Genomic DNA, 12003 nt, shown 5'->3' on the forward strand with positions numbered 1-12003 from the left:
TTTTCAGAGAAACTCAGTAGAGCTCCCCTGCAGTGCATCCAGTCTCCTCTGGGCACAGGATCTGAGGTCTGGAGGAGGGGCATAGAGGGAGGAGCCAGTGCACACCCATCTAAAGTCTTTAGAGTGCCCATGTCTCCTGCGGAGCCCGTCTATACCCCACGGTCCTTACGGAGTCCCCAGCATCCTCTAGGACGTAAGAGAAATAAAATTTTCCTCTAATGGGCAAAACCATGTGCACTGTGGGTGGGGCAGATATGTCATGCGCAGAGAGAGTTAGATTTGGGTGGGGTGTGTTCAAACTGAAATCTAAATTGCAGTGTAAAAATAAAGCAGTCAGTATTTACCCTGCACAGAAACAATATAACCCACCCAAATCTTACTCTCTCATGGTCTCATGGGGAAGTGGTGTGGAATTGCGGAACGCCCCCTTACTACATACCAAAATACAAACCACAGACATTACCCCAGAAGACATCATCTCCCAATATTAACCACATTGACACTGGTTGAACTACAGTAGCAGCAAAACCAGCTGATAAATTACTAATTTGGCTTGAAACATCTAAAGTTCCTCCTTGACACTGTACTGTTTTGATCACTTTAATCACTCCCCTCCCCCCCCCCAGGCACCCTGCAGTGAACTGCGATCAGGGTAGGCAGGCTATGTAGAGCCTCACCTGTCCTATACCGGTATACTCCAGAGTTTTAATATTGGATCTCTTTATCAAGATGCCTTTCTAAAAAGATCCAATATGTCAAAACATGTTGGAAAAAGGAGGTACTGCCAGTGGATCTACATGCTGTTTCGGCGCTATTCTGGCGCCTACACCATGGTCCATGATGAAGGCGCCAGAATAGCACCGAAACAGCTGTCGACTGGAGGCTGTCTCACAGTGGAATATGATGCATTATGCTCAGTGTCGGACTGGGGCGTGAAGGGCCACCGGGTAATGCAGTGGTAGGGGCCCATGTTTAGGAGTGTGGTCAGTTTCCAGAGGGGGAGTGGCCATCCGCTACATTGGCTTTCCTAAACATTAGTGAGTGCATGGGCTGGGCCTCTTGACAAATATATAAATACTTCTAGTGCGGGCATTATAATGTACCAGATAAATATTGGCAATGCACTGTAGAGAATACATCACAGTCCTGTGCAATATAAGGTAACATGTATAATGTATAATTCAAGAACACAGTCTGGAACCTGATCACTAGAGGGGGAGGCGGGGCCCCCCAGGCAGTGGGGCCCACCAGTGGTTTCCCCTGTCCAGGGACGTGCAGTCAGGGGAGGCAGGGGAGGCAGTGCCTCCCCTGTCCTTAATGATTAAAATAATACAAAGAAGATACTTATGACACATATCCTGTGTCATAAGTATCTTTTTTAGCCTTTTTATTATTTCAATCATTATTATCCTGTAAAAAAAAAAGAGTTTTAAATGTGGTCGGAGGCACCGCTCTCGGTGCCTCTCGCTGTCAATATGGGAGGGCCGGAAGCGGGGGGCGGGGCCAAGCATCAGGCAGTAAAAGCCCATTAAAAAAAGCCTTGTTAAGCTGCACCTCTAGAAGTGCCTCTTCACGCCCCTGTCACTTAGGCTGTTCTGATTAGGCAGTGGGCATCCCGAGGCTGGTTCACGCCGCGAGCATTATACGCCCTCCCTCCCTCCCTCCCTCCCACTACCAGCTGATAATGCCCCCTCTCCTCACCCCTGGAGGTTACAGCTGCGGTAGCCACATCATATGCAGGGAGCGATCAGGGCTGCCGCAGAGGCGCCAGCAGCGCTCACTGCTCAGGGCAGCGTTTCTGAAAAGTGTGCACCGCAGCCAGGGACAATGATCTGTGATGTGGCCCGATCACCCAGTTTGCATACATAACTTGGTGATCGGTGCCTGCATGTGGAGGAGCAGTGCGGGCGGTGCAGCAACTACAAGTGAAAACGGATGCCGGCGCCGACAATGATGGATTGCCCTGCCCGCCCGCACCCCAATCTTATGCAAATGCAGCTGCAGAATGAGCGGGGGATGGGTAATCAGGACCCACAAATATGGTGACCCTCGTGCTCATTTCCATAGGGGGCGCAGCTTCTCCTCTACACATGCTGCGCTCCCTGTCATGAACTACTTCTGCACTCACTGTTAAAGGTTAGTGTGTCACCATGTCCTCCCCCAAAAATTGTGTATGTCACTGTGTCCCCCCCCCCCAAGCTCCTGTATGTTTGTCAACTCCCCCTCCCTCCAGTGTGTCACCATGTCTCCCTCTCCAAGACCCAGTGTGTGTCTGTCTGTGCTACCATGTCCCCCCCATTCCCAGGTGTGTGTGTGTGTGTGTGTGTGTCACACCATGCATTCCTATGTCACCCCCCCAGGCCCCAGTGTGTATGTCACCATGTCATCCCCAGGCCTCAACATGTGCTACCACGTCGCTCCCCAGGCCCGTGTGTGTGTGTGTGTGTGTGTGTGTGTGTGTGTCACAATGTTCCCCTCCTCCAAGCTCTAGTGTTTATGTTTATACGTGCTCCCCCTCCATTAGTATGTATATCACCGTACCCATCCAGTTCCCAATATATGTATCCATGTCACCCCCAAGTCCATGTGTGTCTCTTATCCTTTTTTCTTTGCCTATTACTCCTTTTATATCTATCCCCCCACCTTTTAACATTTACTCTCACCACCCACCTTTCCCTTGTGCCCTCCCGAAACCACTATTTCTCTTGCCTTGCACTTTCTCCTCCCACCCATTTTCTTCCACTTCCACACTCTATACTACTTACCTTCCTTCCAGAGGCGTCTCAAGAGAGGAGGGGACACATGTGCAGACTCCATGTGTGGGCCCCCTCCTCTCCCGTAGCCGGCAGCGCCGATGCTAGCGCTCTGAGCACTAGAGACTCTGTCACAGTGGCAGAGTCTACAGCACATGCACAGGACGCCGAAAAAATGGCCACCGCACCATTTTTTCGGAGTCCAGCGCATGCACTGTAGACTCTGGCACTGTGCCAGAGTCTCTAGTGCTCAGAGCACTAGCAGCGGCGCTGCTGGCTACGAGAGAGGAGGGGGCCCACACGGTCACCGATGGACGCCGGAAAGGTAAGTATAGAAAAAATGGGTGCAGGGTGTGCGGTGTGCAACCATTATAGATACGCCAGTGCTTCCTCCCCATCTTCTGCTGAAGGCGATGGAGTCCTGCTGGCAAGGATTCAGAAGCGACATGGAGAAACCGGAGGATGGCAGGTAAGTACAAGTAAGCATAATTTCTCCCCCATTCCTCCTCTCTCTCTGCCATCTCCCTCTATTCCTCTCTCTCTCACTCCCATCTCCCCCCTATTTCTCCTCTCTCCTCTTTCCCGTATAAGCCTTTTCCTCCTCTCTCTCTGCCATCTTCTCTATTCCTTCTCTCTTCCTTCTCCCCCTATTCCTTTTCTCTCTTCCTTCTCCCCCTATTCCTCCTCTCTCTTCCTTTTCCCCCTATTCCTCCTCTCTCTTCCTTCTCCCCCTATTCCTCTCTCGCTCTATCTGCCCTCTCTCCCTTGGCGTTGTTTCCCCCTATTCCTCACTCTCTGTCTGCCGTTTCTCCCTATTCCTCCTCTTTCTTCCTTCTCCCCTTATTCCTTCTCTCTCTGACTGCCCTCTCCCTCATTCCTCCTCTCTCCCTTTGCGTTGTCTCCCCCTATTCCTCTCTCTTTCTCCTGTCTCCCCGTTCCTCACGTCTCCATACTTCTCCTCTCTCTTCCATCTCCCCGTATTCCTCCTCTTTCTTTTCCATAAATTTCTAAAAATTGATAATATATTAGCCTCTTGCTCATCACAAGTTTGATGAGCAGACAGGCTGCGGTCATTGGCGGGGGCGGCGGCAGTAGCAGGCATTGGCTCTGGGGCTGTAGGAGTCATCGGCGGTATTCGAAGGACATTATGGCTGTAGTGCCTCACCAGCCACTGACCTCACCGCACGCCACCTCCCTGTACCCCTGTGGGCCAGTCCGACCCTGGTTATGCTGATGAGTATTTACATATGAGATATATGCTCATGATTATGTCTACCACTGTGATCTCTGTTCGCTATTTTCATATTTGGCTGATACTGCACCTGCACTTTAAGTGTTTATAAAAATTTTTTTTCCCACAAAGAAGATGAGATGTGCCTTCTCTTTGTGTGTGTGTATATGTATATATAATATATATATATATATATATATATATGTATATATATAAAAGTATATATATGTATATATATATATATATATGTGTGTATATATATATATATATGTATGTGTGTATATATATATATATATATAAATGTGTGTTCACTTTGTGTTATGCATCCCTGACGACGGGGCGGAGGCCCGAAACAATTGTTGGATGTTACTCCATTAAATTTACTACTGGTTAAAAAGTCTCCTGAGTGCCGCCAGATCCTCTTCATTATGTATATATACATCTCACCTGGAGGGAAATGTTTATCCTAACTTTGACAGATGGCAGCCTGTAGTTTGGAGGGTCATCGGGTAGATTGGCTGTGAAGCGCACAGATGGGATGTGTGGCCGCGCATCCCAGGAGGGGGGGGGGGGGGGGGGGGCGGCAGTGGGCAGAGTCGGAGCTCAGGCAGGTGGACAGGGAGCCCACAACACTGCTGTGGTTGACGGGCAGCTTCTGGTAGTGGGCCAGCGGCTACCCGCATCCGTAGTGCACACACTCTGCACTCGCTCTGGCGCTACAGCAGGTGGCTCTGCTCAGATATGCAAGAGCAGAGCTGGCGCCGAACATCAGGTGCCCCACAGACCACCAGTGGTTGCTGAGCCTGCCCCTAGACAAGTGATGGCTAACCGTGACACTCCAGCTGTTGTTGAACTACACATCCCAGCATGCCCTGCTACAGTTTTGCTATTTGTCCATGCTAAAACTGATGCAGGGCATGCTGGGATGTGAAGTTCAACAACAGCTGGAGTGTCAAGGTTAGTCATCACTGCCCTAGACGAAGGTGGATGTCCTAGGGCGCAATTGCCTAGTCTGCCTATAGCTAGGGCTGGCTCTGTTCTATCTTCATCTTCCCACTACCTAATTATTATTATTATTATTATTATTATCCTTTATTTATATGGAGCCACAAGGGTTCCACAGCACCCAATTACAGAGTACATAAACAAACAAACAAACAAACAAACAAACAAACAAACAAACAAACAAACAAACACACAGGAAAACAAGTACAGGGTAAGCAGATGACACTGGAATAAGTATCAGGTGGCAGAAGACTGCTGGATAATAGAGGACAAGTTTAGAAACTAGGGTGCCACATAATATACTGTAGCAAGCAACATAATGAAACTAATAATAATACCCCTTTCACACAGAAAGTCAAATTACTGGGTGAAGACGTTCTACCCAATAATTTGCCGATTCACACGGGTCCGTTTTTTTTTTTAGTGTGAAAGGCTCAACCCGGGTTGAAATTCCGGAGGCTTCAACCAGGGAAATTACCAGGGTTTGAGACCCAGGAATTTCGACCCGGGTTACCCTTTTACAGACAAAATACTTGTGTGATTCCACAAATTACCGGGTAGAAATTCTTGACCCAGTAACAGGAGCGGATCTTGGAGCAGGCAAGCAGGGCAATGTCCCAGAGCGCTGCGGCCTGAGGGCATGGCTGCAGAAACCCCGCCGGTGCCCACCCACCAACAGCGGACACAGACTGTCGGCAGCCCAGTTAGGACAAAGGAAATTTTAGCCCATGGCGCCACAAGGTCTAGAATCAGCCCTGGCCGGTAATTTGCTTGTCTGTGCGAAAGGGGGGTCAGACAGGGACCGGCAATACTACCCGGCACTCATATGCTGGCTAAAAGCTGGGATTTGCAGACATTTATCTGAAAAAGGTACAAGAGGGACCCTCTATTTCTCACCTGAATAACTTATTTTTTACCATAACCATATTTTGGCTTTGGAGCATAATGCACATAATAAAGACACTCAGCTCTAAGTAGAGTAAATACATTAGGAACAAACTAAATGGAATTCCTCAAAAGCTTTGATGGAAAATGTGTCACTTATGTTACCCCCATTATAGAGAGGAATACCATGGAGATAAATCACAGGGATAACTACTGCAGAGCAGACTGACCGCACACAGGCACACCTACCACCACTACTCATTATACCAGGGGGTAGGAACCTGTGGCACTCCTGCTGCTGTACAGCTACACGTGCCCTGCCACACGTTTTGCTGTTAGGGTTTACTATAACTGTGGCAGGGCATGCTGGGATGTGTAGTTCTACAGCAGCTTCCGTGCCACAGATTGCCTACCCATACACATTACCATACCTCCCAACATCACCCTCTCCAGGAGGGACAGAATGTTCTGCTTCTGGACTTTTCTCTTAATTTATGATTGCCATCACCTGTTTTGAACAGGTTAATGGATAAGAAAGGTGTTTCAGCACAGGTGATGGCAATCATACATTAAGAGAAAAGTCCAGGAGTAGAGCATTCTGTCCCTCCTGGAGAGGGTCATGTTGGGAGGTATGCATTACACTACTATCACTGTGGGTGTGAGCCGAGGAAGCAGCGACGCCAGCAGCAGCAATGACGTCACCTCCCTGTGCTTGCCCCGCCCCCTGCCGGTCAGCAGCAGCCGCACAGCCAGGTAAGCGCTGATAGCTTCCGGGCTGTGACAGACCCGGTGACCGTGTGATGCTGGCCCGGAGATTAACACTTTCTTATCATACCGGTCCCGGATACAGCTCGTAGCGGCCGGTATATTCTGATGCGCAGCGGGTGGCAGTACTGGTCAGTATTCTGGGTGTGTGCTCAAGCCTGTCTGTAATAGTAACCTCGTATAATGATCGTTCAGCCCCCCGCCCACATAAATCACCTTATCCCCCACCCCTGCACACTGTTACTGGTCTGTGCTGCTTTCTGTCCTGTAACTACCTGCACGATGGTGCCACTTACAGTATAGACTCTCAGTCTACTGTGGTGGAAGTGGAACTACAAGTGCAAGCAAGACCACATTCTTGAACTAGCATTTTTCCAAACCTGTGTTTATAAGTATACATATATTATTATTTCTACTCTAAAGGGCCATACACACTTATAGGCCCTACACACTTGGCGATATTCTGAAAGATATGAACGATCTCGTTCATAAATGAACGAGAACTCGTTCATATCTTTCAGTGTGGAGACATAAGCGATGAACGATGCGCGTCCCCGCGCTCGTTCATCGCTGGTCTCCCGTCGGCTGTGCATGCAGGCCAATATGGACGATCTCGTCCATATTTGCCTGCACTTCAATGCAGCCGGGTGACGGGGGGAGTGAAGAAACTTCACTCCCCCCGTCACTGCCCCCCCGCCGCCGGGTTGCTCGTCGGCCGTATCGGCCGTCGGGCACCTCGGCGGCACATCGCCAAGTGAGTAGGGCCCTTCAAAGATTTCACTGAAAGATATGAACGATCTCATTCATCAATGAACGAGATACCGTTCATATCTTTCAGTGTGTAGGCACCAACGATGCGCGGCACCGCGCCCGTTCATCGTTGGTGCCGGCTCGTTCATACCTGCAGGCCAATATGGACAATCTCGTCCATATTAAGATGTAGGGCTATGGAACAGGAAGGGGGGGGGGAGTGAAGAAACTCCCCCGGCCGTCCGGCAGCTTGGCGGCCAGTTGCCAGTGTGTGGGGCCTATTATTTAACATGTTGTCTATTTATTAATACCATAGACTGGGCAGGTATCATTCTATAGTGTTGGGATCACTAACAAGTAAATATTACTGACGTCCCACCGGCTATTCTGCCAATTTGTTTTACCTATTTGATTTTAATATTTGATTTTAAATGATCCTATATGATATATGGGGTCCAGTATGCAATGCCGGCGGTCATAATATTGACGCCGGGATCCCCAAGTTGGAAAGACCTCCCTTAGTGCCTGACCCTAACTACTCCCCCGCAGGTGCCTAAACCTAACTCTCTCCAACAGCCTCACCCTAACCTCCCCCATGGTTCTTAACCCTTACACCTCGCAGCCTAACCCTAACCCCCCCCCCCCTCCCCGCCGCAGCCTAACCCCCCATCTGTTGCCGGGTGTAGTACCGTATGCCGGCTCCCGGCAACCAGCATACCGGCGCCGGGAGCCCGACCGCCGGCATACAGACAGCGTGGCGAGCGCAAAGGAGCCCCTTGCGGGCTCGCTGCGGGCATGGTGGCGCGCTACGCGCACCACACTATTTTATTCTCCCTCCAGGGGGGTCGTGGACCCCCACGAGGGAGAATAGTTGTCGGTATGCCGGGTGTCGGGATTCCGGCGCCGGTATACTGAGCACCGGGATCCCGACATTCGGCATACAGAAGACCACCCCTGTTGCCTAAGCCTATTTCCCCCGACCCTAAACCTAACCTACTGGATATACTTACTATCAGAATTCCGGCTTCGGTCTCCTGGCCCTTTCACAGTTCCGTTGTCAGGATTCTAAAGGGTGTCGGGATTCCGGTATCCCGACAGCCGGCATTCTGACTGCATCCCGATATATGTTAAATAATTTTTACCATCTAGACCACAGGTTCTCAAACTCGGTCCTCAGGACCCCACACGGTGCATGTTTTGCAGGTCTCCTCACAGAATGACAAGTGAAATAATTTGCTCCACCTGTGGACCTTTTAAAATGTGTCAGTAAGTAATTAATACACCTGTGCACCTGCTGGGTTACCTGCAAAACATGCACTGTGTGGGGTCCTGAGGACCGAGTTTGAGAACCTGTGATCTAGACTGTAATACCCCTTTCACACCAGATATGCAGGGGTCTTACCCGGGAATACGGTCCCTGGATCATGCAGGGAAATTCCCGAGTAAGACCCCTTGCATACCGCAGTCAGTAGCCCGGAATATTGCCGGGTTGCTGACGTCAGCGGTGACGCGGCGGGGGCGGCGCAAGAGATCACATGATCTCCAAGCGCCGCCTGCTACATAGAAAGTGAACGGGAGCCGGGGTGCATTGACCCGGCTCCCGTTCACACAGACCAGGTTCCCGGGAGGATACCGGGACCAACGCTGGTCGATTGCAGGGTTGAAATGCCGGGGCAGGAATCCCGGGATTTTGACCCTGTACCCTTTCACACCGAGAAATTTCCCGGGTTGGTGCGCGTTCATGTGCAATAACCCGGGAAATTTTGGGCTGTGTGAAAGGGGTATAAGTAACCAGTTACATTTACAGATAGCAGACTGTTTTGCTATTTGTGTTAATATTTGTGTCATTTTTATACACAGTGCACATTTGTGTTATTTAATCTTGGTAGAGGAATTTGGATGCCCAAAGCAGGGAGTTTAGACAGGTTTAGTTGTTTTAGGCGACATGCGCAATATGCATGGGAACCCAAACACAACTGAATAGTGACAATTGTTTAGACAGGATTTTTAGATGCCAAAAACAATTGAATTGGTATTTCACTAAAACTGCTCCAAAAGCCCTGTAATACATTCTGGTGATACTAAAATAATGTGAAAGCCATTTGAACACCCTTTGTCACATTGTTTTAGTAAAAATAATTTGGTAAATATTTTTCCTAGTGTTACTAGTAACTGAGGTAATGATAAGCTAAAGGAAAATACATTGGATGTTCTGACCACTGCTGGTGTCGTTTTCTCAGCACTGTTGGGTATTAGTGTGGAGTAAAAGATTGACAGTATATAGACAGTCAGTAGGTCGACAGGGAAATGGTTGACACAGAAGAGGTCAACACTTTTTTAAATATATATTACAACCTTAATCCTGACCCTAATCATCCTCCCTGGTTCCTAACCCTCAACCCCCCCATCACCCGGTGCCTAATCATAATCTTAACCCTAACCCTCCACCCCTCCCCTGGTGCCTAACCCTAATCTTAACCCTAAACCTCCACCCACCCCCCCTGGTGCCTAATCCTAACCCTCTCCCCCGGTGCCTAACCCTCCCCCCTTCTTGTACCTAACCCTCCCCGTGGTGCCTAACCCTTACCCCCCCCCCAATCGCCCGGTGCCTAATCCTAATCCCAACCCTCCACCCCTCCCCTGGTGCCTAACCCTAATCTTAACCCTAACCCTTTACCCCCCCCCCCCCCCCCCCGGTGCCTAATCCTAACCCTCCCCCCTGGTGCTTAACCCTCATCACCTGGTGCTTAACCCTATTTCCAACCCTAGCCCTCCCCCCCACCCCGTGCCTAACCCCAAGCCTCACCCTGCATAACCCTAACTGTCCCATCCAGCTGCCTAACCCTCCCCCCCTGGTGCCTAACCCTAACTGTCCCCTCCAGCAGCCTACCCCTAACCCTCCCCACCAGTGCCTAACCCTAAGGGCTATATCACACTGGCCGGTTTTCCCCGAACGGCAAAAAGCTGCCCAATTTTTTGACCCGCCCCCGGTGCCTAACCCTAACTGTCCCCTCCAGCCTCATCCTAATCCTTCCCCTTAGTGCCTAATCTTAATCCTCACCCTAAACCCTACCCCTAAACCTAAAAATCATGAAAAACAATGTGCTGTCATTTTCTGGGTCAACCATTTATTTGTATGTCAACGTTTTGGACATGTTGATTTTTTGACCCTGTCAACATAATACCATGTTGATTATTTAACTGTTGATCTTTTGATCCTGTTGACATACTGACTGACGTCCATCTGGTGTCAACCTGTCGACTGCTTATTAACAGTTTATCTTAAATCCGGATACCATTGGGTATAATGTAGTGGGCACCGCTAAGATAGAATGTGTTGCTTGCTACTGGGAATAATAATCTGTATACTGGCGCTGAGAGCATTTTTGGTGTATCGTGTTGGTCACTGCTGGATATACATGTGTGGCTGCTATGTAAACTATGTAAATCATAGCTGGCTGTAATACTCTGTAAATGTTTGGGTGTCATTATTTAGTAAGTGCAGCAACCACACCTGGTTTTTATCTGCGGTACTCTGAGCACTGGATATAATATGTCAGACACTGCTGGAGCATTAATTGTGTTACTGCTTCATAGAGAGGTTTAGGGGGATATTCAATTTGGCCCGAAGAGACATCGGGAGCAAAACCCCCCGATGTTTCTTCCGGTGCTGCGGTCGGGCTATTTAATTTGCTCGGCCGGTAACACGTCCTCTTACACCCGAAAACACACAGGTTCAGTGAAACCTGTGTGTTTTCGGGTGAAATAGCCCCGTTTTCGGTTGAAAACGGGGCTGTGATAAGCCGTGGCACGTGCCGGCTTATCGGGGCCAATTAAATAGCCCCCGCCGGCCGATACTTATCACCCGGCACCCCGGGCCAAATTGAATATCCCTGATAGTCTTTGCTGGATGTTGGGCGGTGCTGGATAGAATGTGTTTATTTAAGCTGGGCGGTGCTGGATAGAATGCGTGTATTTAAGCTGGGTGTTGAGCATTGCTGGTTAGAATGTGTTATTATTGCTGAGTGCTGGTGAACAGAATGTGTTATTATTGCTGGATGTTGTACATTGCTGGATAGAATGTGTTAGTATTGCTGGGTGTTGGCTGCTGCTGGATAGAATGTGTTTATTATTGCTGGGTCTGGTTGAAGGGAAAGTGCAGCGGCCTCTAGAACCCTCCCAATCAAGATTGGTGGTGCTGGCAGCAACTGCAGTGTCAGCCGCACCGCCAATTCTTACTACTCAGATGTGGCCCATGCCATCTGCCGTTCTGTCTGCTCAGTCATGCTCTGGAGTGGAGACTGCACTAAGCATGGGTGAAGCCGCTGATGGACTGCAGGTGCAACCTCGCTGAGGGCAGTTAGAAAAAGGGAGCTCCTCTCTGTCATCTTCTACTGACATGTGAGGTAAGTCTGTGTTGTTTTTTTTTCTTTATTTTTTATCCACTGGGGCACACTGATTTATTTTTTTGCCCCCACTGAGGGATAATGTACTGGGGGACAATGTGTTTTAGGTGTTTTTTTTTTTTTTTTTTTCCCAGTGGAGGACAATGTATTTTATCTCTCTTTTTCAATTGGGGGCAGGGCCGGATTAACAATGGGGCTGATGGAGCTG

At 49.4% G+C, this 12003-nt stretch overlaps 1 protein-coding gene across 3 annotated transcripts in view; it reads left to right on the plus strand.

Moving 5' to 3' along the window:
* Positions 1-6465: 6465 nt before the first annotated feature.
* WDSUB1 (WD repeat, sterile alpha motif and U-box domain containing 1) overlaps positions 6466-12003 on the plus strand; it is an 86015-nt gene continuing 80477 nt past the window's right edge. The window contains exon 1 of one of the 3 annotated variants that reach the window (XM_063933677.1): positions 6466-6627. The gene's annotated coding sequence lies outside the window, so the exon portion shown is untranslated. The other 2 variants (XM_063933678.1, XM_063933676.1) reach the window with 2 other exon arrangements.

This window comes from Pseudophryne corroboree, chromosome 7 (assembly GCF_028390025.1).
Source record: "Pseudophryne corroboree isolate aPseCor3 chromosome 7, aPseCor3.hap2, whole genome shotgun sequence".
NCBI lineage: Eukaryota > Metazoa > Chordata > Amphibia > Anura > Myobatrachidae > Pseudophryne > Pseudophryne corroboree.